The sequence below is a fragment of the Dreissena polymorpha genome, chromosome 1 (assembly GCF_020536995.1).
Source record: "Dreissena polymorpha isolate Duluth1 chromosome 1, UMN_Dpol_1.0, whole genome shotgun sequence".
NCBI classification, from domain to species: domain Eukaryota; kingdom Metazoa; phylum Mollusca; class Bivalvia; order Myida; family Dreissenidae; genus Dreissena; species Dreissena polymorpha.
This window is the reverse complement of record NC_068355.1, coordinates 85,402,018-85,424,666: the sequence shown is the minus strand read 5'-3', so window position 1 is coordinate 85,424,666 and position 22,649 is coordinate 85,402,018. Positions and strand designations below refer to the sequence as shown.

At 34.2% G+C, this 22,649-nt stretch overlaps 1 protein-coding gene across 3 annotated transcripts in view; it reads right to left on the bottom strand.

The window, feature by feature from the left end:
* The window catches only part of LOC127838781 (mediator of RNA polymerase II transcription subunit 18-like), a 35,097-nt gene extending 25,241 nt beyond the window's left edge, over positions 1-9,856 (bottom strand). The window contains exon 1 of one of the 3 annotated variants that reach the window (XM_052366773.1): positions 9,799-9,856. The gene's annotated coding sequence lies outside the window, so the exon portion shown is untranslated. Of the gene's footprint in view, positions 1-6,172; positions 6,318-9,798 lie in introns of those variants that run through there. The other 2 variants (XM_052366790.1, XM_052366780.1) reach the window with 2 other exon arrangements.
* Between the last annotated feature and the right edge of the window lie 12,793 nt (positions 9,857-22,649).

The following is a 22,649-nucleotide window of genomic DNA, read 5'->3' as shown; positions in this document are numbered from 1 at the left end:
ATACACATGCATGCCAAGTATCAAGTTGCTATCTTCAATATTGCAAAAGTTATCGCAAAACTTTAACCAAGGTTAAAGTTTTAGGTTAAAGTTTTGATGACAGACAGACAGACAGACAGACAGGCCAAAAACAATATACCCCCGATCATTCGATCCGGGCGCATAAAAAGGTAAAAAACTGTAAAACATGAAATGAAGAGTTATGTCTATAGCCTGCTGTTTTTTCCCACAATGATATCTATCAACCTGTTAAGAAGGACATTGACACAATTAAGTTTGCAAATATTTCATTAAGGTAGTGCACCTCTAATGGGCACATATCCAAATATAATCTAATTAATTATTTTCTTAATCAGCATCATTTCACTGAACTACATGCAAATTTGTAGGTAGGCTTTCCATGCTTTTTAAAAAAATATACCGATTTTTTCAAAACCACCCCCACGCTCGGCTTTTGTCCAGTTTATTTTCACCCCTGGGGTATATAAAAGTTCCATAATTCATTCAAATTTCCAAAAATTTGGCATGCAGTTGGTGTGTACAGATGCTGTAAAGGTGTTTAAAGTTTAAACAAGATGAAATAAGTATTCTTTTACAGACATTTATTTTTTACAAATTTTTATCTATGGAAGAGCACCATGAAATGTAAGTGATTTCAGCCAAGTAAAAATTGGGTCGGTTAAAAACAAAGTGTCATAAAATTCAAAATAGTATCATTTAAGTCATATTTTAAACTTAGTTTTTATAGAAACACTATATACAGCAAAAATACCAAGAACTAGACAGATTTACCGTTTACTTTTTGAAATAAAAATAAAAATGCAACATGCATGGTTCGTATTTTCAACAGTAAATCACCCAATTTCGCCATAACGTTGTTTTAATTTTAATAATTGAAAAATGTGCATAAAAATTGCAACATATTTAACAATAAATATAGCTTATATGCCATATTAAATCAAATTACGTTAGAAAATAAATAAAACGCGTCACAAAAAAGTATACGTCGTCGGCAGGATTCGAACCTGCGCAGGAATATCCCAAAAGATTTCTAGTCTATCGCCTTAACCACTAGGCTACGGCACCTAATAGTAGGCTCTTCAACCTTCGAAGAAATCGCGGGAAATCATTAGAGGTGCACTACCTTAACAAGGAACACAATGGCATGATGACACTCATGAACTGAAAGCCAACTTGAACAGAGTATCCCCACCTAACAACTTTGTTGAGCGGCGGTACAGGTATATATTGTGGCGCACTTCAAATTTTAAAATTGTCAAAATAAGGCTTCTATTTGTCATTTAATTTTTATATGTATTTTCAAAGGTCCCCTTTTACACAGGTGATACAGCAGCTGTTCATAAATCTTATCAAAAAGATGTCATTGATCTAGCCAATTTGTAATAAGTTTTAAAATAATTTTTGTTTCCCAGAACTATTTTCGATCTTTGAACTCAAATATGATTTCACTTAAAGAAAGACTTGTGGCAAGTTTCATTATGGAAGAACACAATTTGCAAATTCAAGGAATACAGAGAATTTACCTGAATATGACATTATATAGCAAGACAGCCTGGATCTGTATCTGAAAGTATTTTAAATGGCCTGTAACCATTAAAAAACTCTACTGATATATTCTAAGACCTAATGTACTAATCCCCTCATTTGTAACAATGTGAACCAAGTTTTTCACCCTAATGTATTCTTTTGCAAACACCTGTTTCAACAGGTTTCTAATTTTAAATTATATATTTTTTAAGAGGTTTTTAGGAGATTTATGAGTCCCTACCTTGTTTGCTTACAAATTCTATAGAATGTGCTTTTATTTGAGTTTTAGTCTTTTGTTTTACACCATTTGGCTTTTATCAGTGAGTTTGAATTCCAAATGTTCAACATGCCACCTTAAGTTTGTATGAAGTAACCTTTTATATACACAGGAATGTTATCTTGGCCCAATTGTCTTTAGTCCAAGGGATTTTTTGCAAATATCAATGTAGTTTTAATGATTGATGATTGACTTTCTAAAATTAAACCTAAACAAAATTGGTCCCAACTATACATTCACATACAAAAACTCCATTGAACTTTAATTGACACCGCTACTAGTAGGAGTTACTTACAGCTTATAGAGCGTAGATGAATTCATGATTTCACATTTTTGCTTCCCTGATTGAGTGGTATTTAAAGTGTTGGCTTTAGAAAAATAAACAAATATTTAAAAAAAGCAAAAAACTAAAATAGACTAGTTTTACACTTGGAAAAAAAAAATTAATTAATGCTCATTTTAAGACATCTTTTGAATCATTATTAATTTGCATGTGTACACTGTATATCTGTGAATTGTATTTTCAAGCAATGTCAGAGTGAGGCATGAACAGTTCAGATTACATAATATTATTGTTGTTCAACTTCACAGAACAATTCATGCTGCTCATTTCTTAATATTAAAAAAAACAATGCTGGCAATGTTCTACAATGATTTATTTAAAAAATCAAGACAAGCCATTCTGTTACTCAAAGTACTTTACACAGGATTTTTTTTTACTTTAGTTCTTTTTACGGCTCAATGTCCTCCAAAAATGGAGTTTCAAAACAATTTTTTTAATGGAGGCAAAAAGCCCAGACACCTTAACAATTAACGCTTTGCTGCAGGCTATTGAAGGTAAAGATATAGTATCACAAAAGATACAGGGTGCTGATTACAATGGGAAAAGTTAAAAATGGAACCATTTTTGTGATATTATCTAAAAATTCAATTAATGTTCTCTAGACAATATCTAAGTATAACTTTTCTTCTGTGAAATAGGTTCTGAGAAAAATGTTGTTACATTTGTGAGAAAAAAACTTTATATTTATCAAAGTGAATTGGTTTTTATGTAAAACAAAAAATTCTAGCAATTTTTGAGTGCAATCTGGTTTGGCATAAGTATCAGACTGCAATCTAGAATGCTAAACATAACAGTGATTTCAAAGAGATCATCAAATGATCAATCATTATGCTTTTGTAGTCCATATAAACGGACTCCCAGAGCCTTTGATAAGTTTGCTATGGCGGCTCTGGCAGTCCATATGCACCCCTTCATAAACATGGGTGCATTTCAGCGCAGTGAATCCATGCGCTTCACTAATCAGACGTTGTTCGAGACAAATTGAGGAAAATAATGAATAAACTTCATAAACATGTTAAATGAACTGAATGGCAACCTATGGATGTTATCCTTTGCATGCATCCTATAAAAATGTTTCAACACACTTTTCTTGCTGACATGTTTATGTTTAAATTTGAAACAGTGTATTCTGTATCGAATACCACATCGTTGTCGACTTTATAGGCTGGAGCACATAACCCGACATGCAAAATATTGGTGTTCTGCGACCTAACCAATATTGGGTCAATTTTTCAATATGGTGGATACAGCGTACAAAACAAAACCCAATTCAATAAAATCAATTATTTCTTTCTTTAATGGTACCATTTGGATGAGTTTGTGGTTTAGATAGGTAAACTTTAATAAGTTCTTTCAGTTTCAGTCTTCCTTAACCCTTGCATTTTTAATAACATTTTGCACCCATGGACAAGAGAGAGCGCATTGCAACTCGAAGCAGCCCATTGGGCTATAAAGCTTAGAGTTGAATTATTGCAACTATATCGATGGTCCCAATTCAAAATGCCGAACCTACATTTTTTGGCATTTCGCGATTTTGATACTGTGCAAAGCGGGAAATCAATGCGCATATACCCCCAAAATAACGAACTAGTTAACCAATCGCAACAGCTCAAAAAAGTCATGTGATGTAATGACGAACCGCAATTGAATGAAGTCAAAATGACGAAGCTGCAAAAAATTGTAACTTCGGCATTTTGCGCGCTAATTATATTATTTAAGTATCAATATAGCCATGTATGTTTAAGGTAAATTGACGAAGCTATGGATCCCAGGATTGAGCCCCTGTTTGAGCACTTGCCTTGTTAGCGACTGGGTTCAGGATTCCATCCCTGGTCTGAGAACTAGCAACGTAAGCGTCGGATCCCGGTTTCGAGTCCCGAAGCACTCGCTTCATAATAGAGAATGGTCCATGGATTTTGGATTCGAACCCGGGACCCTTCTTGCAAAGGGTGATTGCTCTGACCGGGGCTCGATCCCGGGAACCATCATTTACGTGGGGAGAGCTAGATGCCTAAGTTTTCGGCGGTCCCTGGGTTTGAATCACGGTGGAGCATTAGCCCTGAAAGCTTTGGGTCTCTAGATCGAGCCTCGGTGCACCAACAGTGACAGGTCCGGCTTCGAGCCCCAGTCTGAGTACTAGCCCTGAAAGCTATGGATCCCGGGTTCAAGCCTGTGTCTTACCACTTGCCCAGTAAGGGAAGGATCCCGTTTGCGAACCTCAGTCTGAGCACTCGCACCGAAAGCTACGGGTTCACACAGGGACTCGAACCAAACAGCCGTCGCTAACATACCATACTGAGCACTCGCCTTCTAAGCGACCGGTTGCCGAAATGAGCACTAGCTCCGTAAGCAACATTTCCTGGTTTCGAGTCCCGGAATAAGAGCTCGCCTTGCAAGCGATGGGGTTCGGGTTCGAGCGCCGGTCTGAGCACTAGCCCTGTTACTATAAATCCCGCATTTTTCGGGTCCGGCGCTTAGACTATGACTTGGATCAGGGTCCGTTCGCTTAAATGGTAAGTACTTAGCCGGGATTTTAGCCCGGGGCCCATAGCATACAGGATGAGTGCTCGGGCAGGGCCTCCAAACCGGGACCCGTTACGTAGAGTGCGAATGCTCAGACTGGGGTCCCAGTCGCTTACAGGGAAAGTCCTTGGACTGGGGCTAAAACCCAAAGACCCATCGTTCAAAAAGGGAGCTATCAGGCCTGGATTCGAAACCGGAATCCGTCGCTTATGTGGCTAGTTTTCACACCAGCGTTCGAACCCTGAGCCCAGTCGCTAACTTGGCGATTGCTCAGATAGGGTCTCAAATCTGGGATCCATGGCTTACATGGCATGTGCTCAGACAGGGTTCGAATCGGGGATCTATAGCTTACAGGGATAGTGCTCAGACCGGCGCTCGAACCCGAGCACCTAGTAGTATAAGGGGTACTAATTGTGATAAAACGGTAAAGATGAAACGCCGATCTGATTGGTTAAACTTAAAGTAGTGGCCTCAACTTAGTAGGTCCCACAAGTTATTTAGTTGAGGCAACAACTAATAAGTTGTGGGAACAAGTTATGAAGTTGTCTCCACAAGTTTCTAAGTTGAGGCCTCAACTTGCAAAGTTGTTCCCGCAAGTTATTAAGTTGAAGGAATAACTTAGTAAGTTAAATGAACAAATTACAAAGTTGAGGCTTCAACTTAATAAGTTTTGGGAACAAGTAAGGAAGTTGTGGCCACAAGTTACTAAGCTGAGGTCTCAACTTAATAAGTTGTGGGGACAACGTACTTAGTTGTTTCCACAAGTTATTTTAAAAGTTGTTTCCACAAGTTATTAAGTTGAAGCCACAACTTATGAAGTTGTTCCCTCAACTTTATAAGTTGTTCCCACAAGTTACTAAGCTGAGGCCACAATATAAATAAAGAATTGCGGTTGTCACCTCTGTGCAACTGTGTAAAACAGAAAAACACGCATTGCTTTGCTATATCTAATGGAAAACAGTGGAATAATTTATTCTATTGAAACGATATCTATTACAATTAGCTGTCCAATTTGCCGAAACATCACATAAATGCAAGTCTAAATGACGAAGATACATTTTACAGCAGATTTATTAACTTAACGTCAAATTAATTCCATACGAACATGCTCTATCACGAGACACTTTTAAAAATGTTAAAAATAATATTTATTTGATTTTGTGCAAGAAATGTTTAACAAAAATACGTCTCTTGAAAACTTGTGTTTTTGTAAGTTCGGCATTTTGAATTGGGACCATCGATATGCTTTTGCAGCCAACAAGTCATAAAAAATATAATACATTTCAAAATAAATTTCCATTCAAAATGATTGTTAAAAAATTTAAAGCATGAGTGGTTCAATTATTCTTCAAAATCTCAATTAATCGTGTTAATTAATGCAATGAAACGATAAGCAAATGTATCCGAATAGCTATACTATCCGAATGTATAGCCAATGGCATAAACAGTTATATCTTTATTTTAAACAAGACAACACATACATCTGTTATAAAAATGAAGATATTTCCGAAGATTAATGCTATATGAAGACTTCTTGCTAAAAAATGACTAAAATTGTCTGGAAGTTATGTTAAATTTCCATAGCACTATCATCTGAATACTCAGAAGCTTGTTCTCCTCAAATAGCGCAAAGACAAAACGGTGAAGAAGTGCCTTATTAAAAAATAACTGAATACTTATTTAACAAATGAACTCGGAACATGGACATTATTTCTCAATATTTATTTATCTGTAGATAATAATACACAATAGGTTCCTGAATGATGGTCAAAGCCAAACAAGCTTTATGTCAGTTCTACCAATACCAAACGGCATGGCAGAGGAATATAATGCATTTTAATAACTATCAAGAAACTGGAATATCGCTAAGTGCCAGTGTCACAAACTTAAATATAGAAACACCAACTGCGAAGAAACTTAAACCTCAAGCTACTTCTACACCAGCACAAAAATCTGATAACAGAAGTAATATTAAATCAAACAAAAACAAGACAAGGGACAAAATTGTCACAAAACCAGGTTTTCATTGTGAAAAAAAATCTGATAAAGGGAGAAAACTCAAAATGAACTTTTGAAATGAACAAACAAAATTAACTCCCTTTGTAAGTTTGTTTTTAAAAAAATCTATTTTTAGTCGTGGCGACCTTGACATTGGAGATATTGACATGATTCTTTCGTGCGACACACCGTCCCATGATGGTGAACAAATGTGCCAAATGATTTTAAAATCTCACAATGAATGACATAGTTATGGCCAGGACAAGCTCATTTATGGCCATTTTTGACCTTTGAACTCAAAGTGTGACCTTGACCTTGGAGATATCGACGTAATTATTTCGCGCGACACACCGTCCAATGATGGTGAACAAATGTGCCAAATGATTTTAAAATCTGACAATGAACGACATAGTTATGGCCTGGACAAGCTTGTTCCGCCCGCCCGCCAGCCCGTCAGCCCGCCAGCCAGCCAGCCATCCCGCCCGCATTCGCCAATCAAATAACCAGTTTTTTCCTTCGGAAAACCTGGTTAAAAACTGAAAGAATAACAATACTCAATATAAATTGTAGATAATTAAACAATAAAATCCAGGAATTTCACCAAGTAATCCATCAAACCTGCTGCACAGTGACAATGGACCTCAGTTCTCTAGCACTGAGTTTGATGAATTTGCAAAATCGTGGAATCGCTACATCATCGCAGTTATACTCGTTTAGCTGGAAGCGAAGTGTAGGCATCGCGAAAAAACTTATGAAAAAGGCTAGGGATAGCAATCAGAATATCTATGTCGTACTGCTAGAGTACCGAAACACACCACTCAACTGTGGCTACAGCCCTGCACAGCTGTTACTCAATCGCAGAACTAAGTCAGTATTGCCGATTACAAACAAAGCACTGTGCCCCCCCACAGGTTATCAATTCCCGAAAGGTCAAACAGTGTTAAAAAAACACTCAAGCGAGAAGCAAGCAGAACTACGATAATTCGGTCAGATCCCTCCCGCCACTTTATGTAAATGATCCTGTTAGGATACAGATGGGTAAAATTTGGAATCCGGGAAAAGTGATACAAAAGCACTGTCCAAGGTCTTTATCTTGTTATATTTTGAATTATGCACGTATTTCAATTTCATTTTGTTTATGAAGAGAGAAATGTTGTATTATCGGAACATCACAACAACCACGTGTTAAGGGTTCCCGCTAAAGCCCGCTCCGGCGATAAGCCCAGCATACTAGCTATCCAGCAACGCAACGCAACTGTATATACGCATATATGCAACATGTAAATATGTAAAATAAAATTGAAGAATAGAAGTTCGTGTATCTTGTGATATCGCCTCCACATTAGTGTTGACATTCACATACCAAATACACAATATACAACAAAAACCAGCCTGACATTATCGCTTGTACTGAGACCTGGCTAAAACCTGGAACTCTAAAGTCGAAAATATTTCCAACAGACTCCAACTATATGGTGGTTCGTGATGACCGTACGTCAGGCAAAGGCGGCGGGGTACTTCTTGCCATTTCAAAAAGATTAATCTGCGAGGAACAGCCCGACCTCAAAACTGACTGTTATATGACATGGGCAAAAATCAGCATAACAGGACTGAACTCTATCTATGTATCATCCTTTTATAAACCACATGAAAATGATGAAATTAGTCGCAATAATCTCGGGTCCTCAATAAAAATGATCCCACAAAATAGCATAATCTTGGTCCTTGGCGATTTTAATATGCAAGGCTTTGACTGGTCCAATGAGTCAATTATTGCAGATTCAAAAATATATATGAAGCTTTCCAAGAAAACATGACAATTTTTAACCTTGAACAAATGGTAAAAATGCCAACAAGAGGCAATAACATTCTTGATTTACTTTTAACAAACCAACCAAGTAAGATACATTCTACCAAGACACTGCCTGGCCTCGGCTCGTCCGACCACGATATTGTATTCCATGAGATAAATATGCCGATAGGACGTCCTTACCAACCAATACGAAATGTAAAACTCTTTCGTAAAGCAGACTTGGAACAATTCTTTTTTTTTAAATAAAAAAATTGAACACAAATTCAAAAGCCAGTCTGATATAGATCCTAATGAACTCTGGCTCCAGTTTAAAGACATCATAGAAACTCTATCAAATAAATATATCCCAACAAAACAAACTAAACCAAAAAGTGATCCCCCTTGACTCTCCATAAATACCATTAGACTCATCCATAAACGTGAAAAACTGTACAATAAAGTAAAGAATACTACCCGTACCAATAAAAGTTATCCAAAATTAAAAACTAAACTGACCGTAATTAAAGCATCAATACAAAAAGAAATACGTAAAAACTACTCGGAATACTTAGAATCTGTCATTTTTACTGCATGGTGATGCTGAAAACAACAAAAAACAAAAAAAAATTCTCATACAAAAAACATAAACAAAATGAAAACTGTGGCATAGCCCCGTTAAAAAGTGATGGAATAACGTATACTGATGCCACACGTAAAGCTAACATTCTCAACAAACAATTCGAATCTGTATTCTCCAACCCTAAACCAATGAATCTTAGACACCAAACTGAAATAAATCTTATAAAATCAGGAATTCATCCAACTACTTATAGTAAAATGGATAACATAAACATTTTCCTGTCTGGTGTAGAAAAAATGCAAAAAAACTTAAATCCAAATAAGGTCTCTGGCCCAGACGAAATATCACCTCGTCTCTTGAAAGAACTCCATCATGAAATAGCGCCATATTTGACAAAAATCTTTTGTGCATCACTTGACAATGGCTCAGTCCCACTAGACTGGAGGTCTGCACAGGTTGCCCCAATATTTAAAAATGGTGCTAAGTGTAAAGCAAGTAATTATCGGCCGATTTCCCTCACTTGTTAATGGAACACATCATTGTATCAAACCTCATGAATTATTTTGAACACTAACGATCTTCTTAGCCTATTCCAACACGAATTCCGTTCTAAACATAGCTGTGAAACACAATTAATCTCCTTCTCTCAAGAAATCTATAATAACCCAGAAGCTGGTAAACAAACTGACCTAATTGTAATGGATTTTAGTAAAGCTTTCGATAAAGTAGATCATAACCTCCTAGTATACAAACTTCTCAAACTTGGTGTTAATAGCAATATTTCTTCCTGGATTACTTCTTTCTTAAAACATAGAACACAAACTGAAGTTGTTGAAGGTCATAAATCAATCTCAGCTCCGGTCATGTCAGGTGTACCCTAAGGGTCTGTACTGGGGCCCTGTTTATTTCTTGTCTATATTAACGACCTTCCAGATTCCTTAAAAAGTAGGACACGACTCTTTGCAGATGACACGGTGGTCTACCTCACTATAGATAAAGAAAATGATTGTTACACTCTTCCAAATGACTTACATAGATTAGAAAAATGGGAAGAAAACTGGTTGATGGAATTTAATCCTGATAAAGTGTGAAGTGATACGATTAACGAAAAAGAAAAAGACAATTAATTTCCCTTATAAAATTCATAATAAAAAACTAAAAACAACACATGAAGCAAACTGCCTTGGCCTAACTATAAGCAATGATTTCAAACGGAAAACGCATATAAATAACATATCAACTAAAGCTACTAATTCACTAACATTAATCAAGAGAAATGTCAAAACAAATAATAAACAAATAAAAGAAACAGCGTACAAAACATATGTTAAACCGCATCTGGAATACTGTTCTTCAATTTGGCACCCATGGTAGAAATCTTAACTTATCAAGTAGAGAGAGAGAGCAAATGTCAGCAGACAGTTATGTGCTTAATGACTACCATGACACCAGTAGCGTTTCTCAGATGATAAAGGCACTAAATTGGCAAACTTTAGAACAGAGAATAATCCTTGATACTACTCTATAAAATTGAAAATCATCTAATCCATGTAGACCACGTACACCTTACAATAACAAGAAATCTTAATTTCCTGGTACCCTTCTCTAGAAGTACATATCACCAAAATTCTTTTTTCCCAATGACAATCAGGTATTGGAATGGCCTTCCATACAATGTTAAGAGCAGCACCAGCCTCAGTCAGTTAACTGCAGGCTTGGCAACTGTCTCGAAATAAATATCAGTATCTTGCTTTTATACTTTTATCATTTTACATCACTCGCTATCATGTTATTTAACACGTGACTTTTAATATTTAGCTGTCCCCAGACAGTCTCCTTCCTGTCAAAGTCAGCAATTGACTGTAGGAAGTAAATAAGTAGAAGTAGTAGAAGTAGAAATTACGCAATTCGAGGATATCTTTTTCTTTATGAACCTTTTTCTTTAAACCTTTTATTGAAAATGTACTTAACAAAACTAGAAATCGTATCAAAATTGAGTTTTGTAACAAAGGTCTTGATTTAATTGACCTTCCTAAAATATTCAATGATAAAAATGTACGTCGGTTAATTCCCCCTTATTTCCGCAATACTGAATCACCACTTATTTGCTACAAATATAGTAAACCTGTAAGAAGTATCGTTTTTAATTATAATTCTATTTCCACAGATTTAAATGTAATAAGAAATTGTCCTACATTATGTGACTGTACTAGTTCTAAATATATATATGGTCCAGTTGGACATGTTATTACTGGGGACCTTAATTTCATTCAAAATAAAAACTTTAGAAATTTGCTACGCAGAGGCCCTAAGTACAGACTGCCTATTCCTGTTGATTTTGATGACTGCATTAAGAATATCGTAACTTCCTTACATGATTATTGCACTAAATGGTGCAGGAAGGAAAATGCTGAAATTACTGCACTCAATGATTGGAAAACAAAAATATTTAGTATGGCCATGAATAAAATATGTTTTTATGATACACATCCTTTGGCCCTACCACATTCACCTAAATTTAATAAACAAAATCTCTGTAAATTGCTTGAAAACTTAAAATCTAAATTCGACTTAGTTCCTGCTGATAAGGCTGCTAATAATGTTATCATAATATGACGAGTGTTTTATGTTCAAACTATTTCACGAGAACTTTCACAAACTACATCATATTGTGAGTACAATAAGCTACCTAATGAAATTATTACCGACCATATTGCCCAATGCATAAAGTTAAATGTAATAGTCAATATTACTGACAAGAAATTGCCATCACTTTACTGGATACCTAAATTACATAAGACGCCATATAAAAGTCGTTTTATCGCTAATTCAGTGTCTTGTACCACCAAACAATTATCAGTGTATCTTACATCTGCATTGAGTGCTATTAGATATCATATAGCTAAATTTTGTAATAAAGTTTATGAAAATAGTAATATTAACCTATTTTGGTCAATAAAAAACACCTTAGAAGTTATTGATAAAATTGAAAATAAAAAATATAAGGTGTCGCAGGTAAGTACTTATGATTTTTCGACACTATATACAACGCTTCCTCACGCTTTAATAAAATCCAAACTTATTTCTTTGATTGAAAAAACTTTTGCTAGAGAGAAATGTTTGTATCTAGCTTTAAACACTAAAACAGCTTTTTTTACTAATCAGATATTAGATAATTACATCATTTGGACTGGTCTTGACTTTTGTGCAGCACTTACTTTTCTTTTGGATAACTTGTTTGTTGAATTTAATGGTAAAATATTTAAACAAATTATTGGCGTTCCTATGGGTACTAATTGTGCGCCACTTATAGCTGACCTTTTTTTATATTGTTATGAAAGCGAATTTATGTTAGAATTATCTAAAACTAAGCAAGTAGATTTGATTAATTGTTTTAACCTTACTAGTAGGTACATTGATGACATACTTAATTTAGATAATCCATTATTTGAACAATATATTCACAAAATCTACCCAAAAGAACTAGTCTTAAATAGATCGTGTATATCCAATACAGACGCTGCGTATTTAGACTTACATTTAACTATTAATAATAATTTGATCAAAACTAGTTTATACGACAAACGGGACGATTTTAACTTTGAAATTGTGAATTTTCCGTTTCTAGATGGCAACATCCCTAAAGGACCTTCCTATGGTATTTACATTTCGCAGTTGGTACGTTATGCCAGAGCATGTTCGTGTATTAAAGATTTTAATGATCGTAATCTAATATTAACTAAAAAATTGCTAAAACAAGGCTTTTTGTATCATAACTTAAGAAATAAATTTGCTAGATTTTACTCTAAGTATGGTGATTTAATTTCTAAATATAATGTTTCTTTAAAATGGCATTTAAATAATGGAATCTCCCATCCATCATTTTACGGAGATGTTTTGAAGCGTGTCCGCAAATTAAAATATGTTAAACCAAATGTTCATATTAAACTTTTCAATTTAATTAACTTGTTTTTATCAAAAGGATACGATGCTTATGTACTTAAAAACACGTGTTTGATGGTTTTCGATTCACTATATCTTTCTTCCCTTAAAATTTGGAATCATTAGTGATATTATAGGCATTTTTCACTGTTGAATAAAATTGTGTCATTGTGTCGTATGAACAAATCTGCATGAATACTACATTATAGGCATTTGTCACTGTTGAATAAAATTGTGTCATTGTGTCGTATGAACAAATCTGCATGTAAACTACATTTGGACTCAAATCGTACATCAAATCATTTCTGTCTTCAGTTGTCAAAACACCTATATACTGTTTGATTCCAATAATGTCGCTTTAATGGAATTACCATTTGTATTCATTTGCTTCTTAATATTAAATCACGTAAACTTGTTTTATTAGTAATACAGCCCGATTAATATTTTTATTTAGTACTGCCCTTGGAATTTGTTCACGTCATTATGCCATTATGGATTTTTGTGACGTCATACGACCGACTTTCCCAGTTGTAATCTACATGCATAGGTCATTGGGTTTGTAGCGTTCCATTTTATTTATATTTTCTCTCTGATAGGCGTTTCTTGTTTGATTTAATTATTTTTAATTTGTTTAGCAGTCACATAAACAACCAAGCTATGTAATATGGAATTTTTACACCCATTATTGCTGCTTCTTCCTGTATTTGCGCGATGATTATCTGAGATATTAACTCTATGATTCTACATTCTCAAATCTTTTCTATAAAGAAGGAATGTAGTTGACAATTGTTAATAGTTTTATTTGATCGTTCGTCAAAAAGTTGTAATTCTGTTACTCTTGTATCTTCAATGCAATTGAGTAATTAAATAGTAATTAAATTGAATGCGTTTTAATTCCCTTTTATTATTGTTTAATTTGAGTTACAATGCTATGACGTAAAATTTTATTTACACTTGAATGTATTATGAATATTGCTGGGCCAAGTGTGAGGTTGAGCGCTCTATAACCAGGTTTTAACCCCCAATGCTTTGCATTGACCGTTCCAAGGCGGTGACCCCAGCTTTATTCATATTTTGTGTTTATGTTGGTTTGTATTGTGCTGTATTGTGCTGTTTTGTACTGTTTGGGCAATCGGTCACTTGCCTTAAATAAAGGACCAACTAATTGTTTTTAATGAAAATTCAATACTGCTCCAGCAGCTGGAGTTTCACTTCTTTATATTGCATTGCACAACAGTTTGATGTGTGCTGCGTGGATGCAGTAGCGTGTATCCCCGTACATATCTTCGATGTTGTTATATTTTCAGCCTTCAGAGGCTGGTAGCGGTATTGTGTTTTTATTATTTTTAAGAAACCTTGTTTAAGACCTTTCTTATGCTTAGATTCTTATACATTCTCTGTACTTATAAAGTAAACGTGTATGTTCATCAATTGAGAGTTCTGCAGGTTATACTGAATTTTTACAGACCATTATCTGACAAGCTGCCTCTTACTCTTTTATGTATGTTGACTTGGCAATGTGTATTAATGTGATTATAAGATTGGTGGTTTCGCCAAATAAATAACCTATGGACAGATTGATTACAAAAAACCCGAAAGTTGTTCTCTCACCATTGAGAATTCCGATTACACGTAGTATTCATTTGCCGTTAAATTATAGACAATTACTTTTTTCTAAACCTACAGTCAAATTAAGTTTACTTCGAACATCTTTCATTGGAGGTACAATGCGGCTGGGTTCTAGTTCGCAGCGTAATTTAGCTCCGTGTAATCGGTATCCTACAATAAATAAGTGCAACTCCAGGAAGTGTTTATGTTGCAAGTTTTTAAATATGTCCTCTTTTATTCTTTCATCGGTAAATAACCGCAAATTTTCAGTTAATATTAAATCCGATGTCTCATGAAATTCTATGCATGTGGTTTATGTTATTACTTGAAATGTACCCTGTTGTGGTGCGCAATACGTTGGGCAGACGGGTAGATCACTTAAAACACGTTTTAGGGAACATTTTTTTAAAATTAAAAATAACAATAAATTTTATAACTTCATTTACCAGCACTTTAATAAAACAGGTCATAGCGTAACTAATATTTCAATTCAACCTGTGGAGCAACTTATTTTTAATAATAGTACTTCAAGTCAGTGCCAATTAAAAGCAAGGTGCATGTCAGAATTTGAATGGATTAAACGTTTGCAATCAGCTTACCCACTTGGATTAAATGATAATATTCTAAATGTTGGAACAATTTCTAAAAATAAATCGATTAATTCATTTTCTCTGTTTAGTAAACGTCTTAGAAATAAACGTTCACATGGCATTAGGAAAAATGGTAACTTAAGGCGTAAATTTAAACGTCCGCTTTCTTTAAATGATTGCTACACAGTATTACAAAATGGGGGTAAACATAAATTACTAAGTGCACTTTGCTCTCTTTCTGTTTCTTCGTTGGCGCATATTGATAAGGAATGTAAACTTATTTTACTTCAATCTGACCCTCTATATGAATGTGCTTGTATTATTGAATCTTTCACTGACTACTATCTTAAACCTTTTATTGAAAATGTACTTAACAAAACTAGAAATCGTATCAAAATTGAGTTTTGTAACAAAGGTCTTGATTTAATTGACCTTCCTAAAATATTCAATGATAAAAATGTACGTCGGTTAATTCCCCCTTATTTCCGCAATACTGAATCACCACTTATTTGCTACAAATATAGTAAACCTGTAAGAAGTATCGTTTTTAATTATAATTCTATTTCCACAGATTTAAATGTAATAAGAAATTGTCCTACATTATGTGACTGTACTAGTTCTAAATATATATATGGTCCAGTTGGACATGTTATTACTGGGGACCTTAATTTCATTCAAAATAAAAACCTTAGAAATTTGCTACGCAGAGGCCCTAAGTACAGACTGCCTATTCCTGTTGATTTTGATGACTGCATTAAGAATATCGTAACTTCCTTACATGATTATTGCACTAAATGGTGCAGGAAGGAAAATGCTGAAATTACTGCACTCAATGATTGGAAAACAAAAATATTTAGTATGGCCATGAATAAAATATGTTTTTATGATACACATCCTTTGGCCCTACCACATTCACCTAAATTTAATAAACAAAATCTCTGTAAATTGCTTGAAAACTTAAAATCTAAATTCGTCTTAGTTCCTGCTGATAAGGCTGCTAATAATGTTATCATAATATGACGAGTGTTTTATGTTCAAACTATTTCACGAGAACTTTCACAAACTACATCATATTGTGAGTACAATAAGCTACCTAATGAAATTATTACCGACCATATTGCCCAATGCATAAAGTTAAATGTAATAGTCAATATTACTGACAAGAAATTGCCATCACTTTACTGGATACCTAAATTACATAAGACGCCATATAAAAGTCGTTTTATCGCTAATTCAGTGTCTTGTACCACCAAACAATTATCAGTGTATCTTACATCTGCATTGAGTGCTATTAGATATCATATAGCTAAATTTTGTAATAAAGTTTATGAAAATAGTAATATTAACCTATTTTGGTCAATAAAAAACACCTTAGAAGTTATTGATAAAATTGAAAATAAAAAATATAAGGTGTCGCAGGTAAGTACTTATGATTTTTTGACACTATATACAACGCTTCCTCACGCTTTAATAAAATCCAAACTTGTTTCTTTGATTGAAAAAACTTTTGCTAGAGAGAAATGTTTGTATCTAGCTTTAAACACTAAAACAGCTTTTTTTACTAATCAGATATTAGATAATTACATCATTTGGACTGGTCTTGACTTTTGTGCAGCACTTACTTTTCTTTTGGATAACTTGTTTGTTGAATTTAATGGTAAAATATTTAAACAAATTATTGGCGTTCCTATGGGTACTAATTGTGCGCCACTTATAGCTGACCTTTTTTTATATTGTTATGAAAGCGAATTTATGTTAGAATTATCTAAAACTAAGCAAGTAGATTTGATTAATTGTTTTAACCTTACTAGTAGGTACATTGATGACATACTTAATTTAGATAATCCATTATTTGAACAATATATTCACAAAATCTACCCAAAAGAACTAGTCTTAAATAGATCGTGTATATCCAATACAGACGCTGCGTATTTAGACTTACATTTAACTATTAATAGTAATTTGATCAAAACTAGTTTATACGACAAACGGGACGATTTTAACTTTGAAATTGTGAATTTTCCGTTTCTAGATGGCAACATCCCTAAAGGACCTTCCTATGGTATTTACATTTCGCAGTTGGTACGTTATGCCAGAGCATGTTCGTGTATTAAAGATTTTAATGATCGTAATCTAATATTAACTAAAAAATTGCTAAAACAAGGCTTTTTGTATCATAACTTAAGAAATAAATTTGCTAGATTTTACTCTAAGTATGGTGATTTAATTTCTAAATATAATGTTTCTTTAAAATGGCATTTAAATAATGGAATCTCCCATCCATCATTTTACGGAGATGTTTTGAAGCGTGTCCGCAAATTAAAATATGTTAAACCAAATGTTCATATTAAACTTTTCAATTTAATTAACTTGTTTTTATCAAAAGGATACGATGCTTATGTACTTAAAAACACGTGTTTGATGGTTTTCGATTCACTATATCTTTCTTCCCTTAAAATTTGGAATCATTAGTGATATTATAGGCATTTTTCACTGTTGAATAAAATTGTGTCATTGTGTCGTATGAACAAATCTGCATGAATACTACATTATAGGCATTTGTCACTGTTGAATAAAATTGTGTCATTGTGTCGTATGAACAAATCTGCATGTAAACTACATTTGGACTCAAATCGTACATCAAATCATTTCTGTCTTCAGTTGTCAAAACACCTATATACTGTTTGATTCCAATAATGTCGCTTTAATGGAATTACCATTTGTATTCATTTGCTTCTTAATATTAAATCACGTAAACTTGTTTTATTAGTAATACAGCCCGATTAATATTTTTATTTAGTACTGCCCTTGGAATTTGTTCACGTCATTATGCCATTATGGATTTTTGTGACGTCATACGACCGACTTTCCCAGTTGTAATCTACATGCATAGGTCATTGGGTTTGTAGCGTTCCATTTTATTTATATTTTCTCTCTGATAGGCGTTTCTTGTTTGATTTAATTATTTTTAATTTGTTTAGCAGTCACATAAACAACCAAGCTATGTAATATGGAATTTTTACACCCATTATTGCTGCTTCTTCCTGTATTTGCGCGATGATTATCTGAGATATTAACTCTATGATTCTACATTCTCAAATCTTTTCTATAAAGAAGGAATGTAGTTGACAATTGTTAATAGTTTTATTTGATCGTTCGTCAAAAAGTTGTAATTCTGTTACTCTTGTATCTTCAATGCAATTGAGTAATTAAATAGTAATTAAATTGAATGCGTTTTAATTCCCTTTTATTTTATTATTGTTTAATTTGAGTTACAATGCTATGACGTAAAATTTTATTTACACTTGAATGTATTATGAATATTGCTGGGCCAAGTGTGAGGTTGAGCGCTCTATAACCAGGTTTAAACCCCCAATGCTTTGCATTGACCGTTCCAAGGCGGTGACCCCAGCTTTATTCATATTTTGTGTTTATGTTGGTTTGTATTGTGCTGTATTGTGCTGTTTTGTACTGTTTGGGCAATCGGTCACTTGCCTTAAATAAAGGACCAACTAATTGTTTTTAATGAAAATTCAATACTGCTCCAGCAGCTGGAGTTTCACTTCTTTATATTAATTATCAATGTTCACCGGTAAAGGACCATTTTTCACCCAGCAACTTAATGTTATTTTTTCTTATTGTTAAGTAGTTTACTCTATACGGCGTGATATTTTCCGAGCATGTGCTATAATTTGTTGGAAAAAAAAATAAAGCTATGCGTATATCATGCCCGTATCCGATCGTCAATACAATATTTCTAGAGCTAGTGTCTCAAAATTTTCCAACACGCGTATTTTTTTCTCTAAATATTTGGACAGCTGCTTTTTTAATATCTTGTGTATATAATTTTCGGAGCAATTTACGTGCGATTACGGTAATATGCCAGGAGTACAGTGTGATGTTGTTGCTGGTGAAGGCCTCAATTAACGCTGTTAGCCTCTGTAAGCTGTAGTGTAAGTTGGTTCACCAGTCTAAAGGCAGAGGCGAAGGAGTTCTGGTATACGTTGTTTCATCAGTTAACAATATAATACTTATAGGTTGAGCATCCGGTTGTGATGTTTGAGTATATGATGGTTATGTAATGGAGGATTGGAGCTGCCTTAATATCTACATGAACATTTGATAAACCTTAACAGCACCACAAACGTATCATTTTATGATTTAAGCGACGCTATGTGTAGGCTGCCATCCAATCACTGCAGAGATTAAAATAAATGCCTGATTTTTTTCCAGAAATTTTACGAAACGACTGAAAAATGCATTCAGTCATTTAATTTAATTCCTGAAACGACTTCAGCTTTATTCACAGCTTAATAAATGTGTGACTAAAATTCAAACATAATTTATTCTGGAAATTATGCATTTGAAAACCTGCATCAATATGAACTCAAACAAGATATTCAACACCGTTTCCCTACTGATTATATTGAATCAAAAATTTAAATTTCTCGATGGATCAATCTTATATCTCTGGTCAATAAATAAAATGTACATATTTGATGAACTGAGTAAATTATAACTTTAATATGATAGCTCCAATTTTGACTTGGGCATTTTAAGTGAGATTGATCATTATGACAGAAAAAAAAGAGAAAACTTGTAAATGAATGTTTTCTACATATTTTGTTATCATCTGTGAATTGTTGACCTTTCTATGTGTTAAAGAACAATCTTGTGAAATACCACATGACAATCACTTAGTATACTAGTATCTGTTTGTAATGAGTCTAACCGCAAGTCTTTGTACTTTTTCCAGTTTATTTATTTGTGCTTTTGTATGTGGGTCCCAGACACCGGAGGAATATTCTAGTTAAGGCCGAATTATTGCTTTGTAAGCTTGATCTTTAAATTTTGATGAGCTAAACTTAAGGTTGCGGTGAAGAAAATCCAGTATAGTCGGTTCAAACGCTTTGCAGCTTATGCTATTTTTGTATTGTCTTGCCGACTCAAAATAAAATTTATTTTCTTTGATTTGATTTGAGTGCCTGGTTTGCATTATTAGGCATTGAGTTAATATGTGTGTCCCAATTAATCGAGATTAGTGAGTGTGAGACCTAGATATTTGGCATAATTCACTTTTTTAAGGATGTGATCATGTAATGTATATGAGAAGATTTGGGGGTTTCTTTTTGAGTTCTGTTGAGGATGTTGCATGTTTCATGCAACTAATGCAACGACGGTTAACTACTAACTTGTCATTCAGACGGGCACCCCATTCAGACATCTATCGTTCGTATCGGACTTTGGCAAAAAAGCATCGACAACCTCTTGCATGACGGTTACATTGTATGTAAGAGCGAGGAATGACAACTCTGCATGTTGAAGCATCGATAATGTTTCTATAATGACCGATAACACTAGGGTCAGAAGGTAGGTAAGTATGTGAGTTGTTTTGAGCAACGCGTTTTGGAAGTGCATCACTTTCCGCGCTCAACAAATGAAATACGCACAAATTCATTCAAAGCATGCTTCCGGTTAATATATACATTTACGAAATTTAAGTATGTAGTTAATACAATTCTCTATTTACATAAATAATGCACATTACTTTGCGACGTTGGAGACGTGAGGTTTCCGATTATCCAAGTGACCGGCTTGACTGCATTCACACCGTTTTGACATGAGTTCGGAGGTGGCAATTCAGAAATAACGCGATTCCTATATCAGGTTACAATACACTAAATGATCGCTTCATGAAGGGCTGTACTCTCTAAAAAAATATCATAGTTGACAGGAAGGCATGTTTTACACTTTTTACCATTATTCAGGTGTTATCTTGCGGAGATAATGGTAGGGCATGAATAGGTGTTCACTACTGAATCCCTGAAATATGATACACTTGAAGACTATAGTAAACCATTGCACTAGAAAAGGTTACATTCCACTAAGAAACGGCCGAAAAAAAAAGTTGCAAAAACAGTCGATTTTGATTTGTGTCAAGTTCTTTCTTGCATTGTACATGACATATCTTTTTTATTGCATAAATCGATTCCGCTTAGAATGGCCTTTAAGAAAAGGTATGGTTATGGGGGTCTCTATGTGCAAAATGTTGCATTTATTTTCGCTCAAAGTTGTCGCTTTTACATTGAATTATATAGGGAAACTATTTGGTGTATTATGACCTAAACGCAAAACCAGGCCTAGTCACAAAGGTGCTGTATTTATAGAAAATCATCATTTTTTTAGTGAGATATGATGCGTTTTGGCAAATTTCACGGAATAAATGCGTTTGTTTCACGAATTAAAGGAGCATCGTGAGTTTTTAAGAAAAAAATACGTTTTCAGAGGAAAATAAGAAAAAAAATGTACAAAAACTCGTCTTGAGCATCTCAAATCGCAACAATTTGTGCTGAAAGAGCTCATGAACACGTTTTAATAGTTGTTTACTTCTTTTTCTACATAGCTTGTAACAATATTCCAGTATTTTGACCGATTGTAATTATTTAGGGTAATCGTTTTACGCCTGAACGCCCGTTATAAATCAAAGCTCCGAACGCGAAAGCCACATGGCTTATCAGGCGTTATAATAAAATGCATTTTCAAGCATTTCTACGTGAAAGATCGGTCTGAAAATTGGCATGCACATAGAAAATAGGTTTATAAGTATCGAGAAGTGCTTATTTTTCGCGATGTTAACAGTAAACGTTGTCTTATAGGTTACAATACACTAAATGATCGCTTCATGAAGGGCTGTACTCTCTAAAAAAATATCATAGTTGACAGGAAGGCATGTTTTACACTTTTTACCATTATTCAGGTGTTATCTTGCGGAGATAATGGTAGGGCATGAATAGGTGTTCACTACTGAATCCCTGAAATATGATACACTTGAAGACTATAGTAAACCATTGCACTAGAAAAGGTTACATTCCACTAAGAAACGGCCGAAAAAAAAAGTTGCAAAAACAGTCGATTTTGATTTGTGTCAAGTTCTTTCTTGCATTGTACATGACATATCTTTTTTATTGCATAAATCGATTCCGCTTAGAATGGCCTTTAAGAAAAGGTATGGTTATGGGGGTCTCTATGTGCAAAATGTTGCATTTATTTTCGCTCAAAGTTGTCGCTTTTACATTGAATTATATAGGGAAACTATTTGGTGTATTATGACCATCAGTTTGCCAGGTAATTTGGGGAACGTCTCTTTTCCATTGTCTGAAATGTCTCTTTTCCATTGTCTGCAAAAAGGCAGTGAAACACCAAATTACGCAACATTTTTTTTTATTCAGCAAAACAGTTCAACGCTAAATAGTTTGTGCATGATGTTCAAAAGATTTAAGTTACATTTAAAAGCGAATACGTTTGTTCGTAATATGTACGGTACCGACGGACTAATACATTTAAAACAAAAAGTCTATTTTTTTAGTTCTTTCCTTCTAGAAGTCTAGCCACGGCGTGAGAAAATAATATTTCAAATTGCATTCGTTAGCACACCTCATCCTTTACCA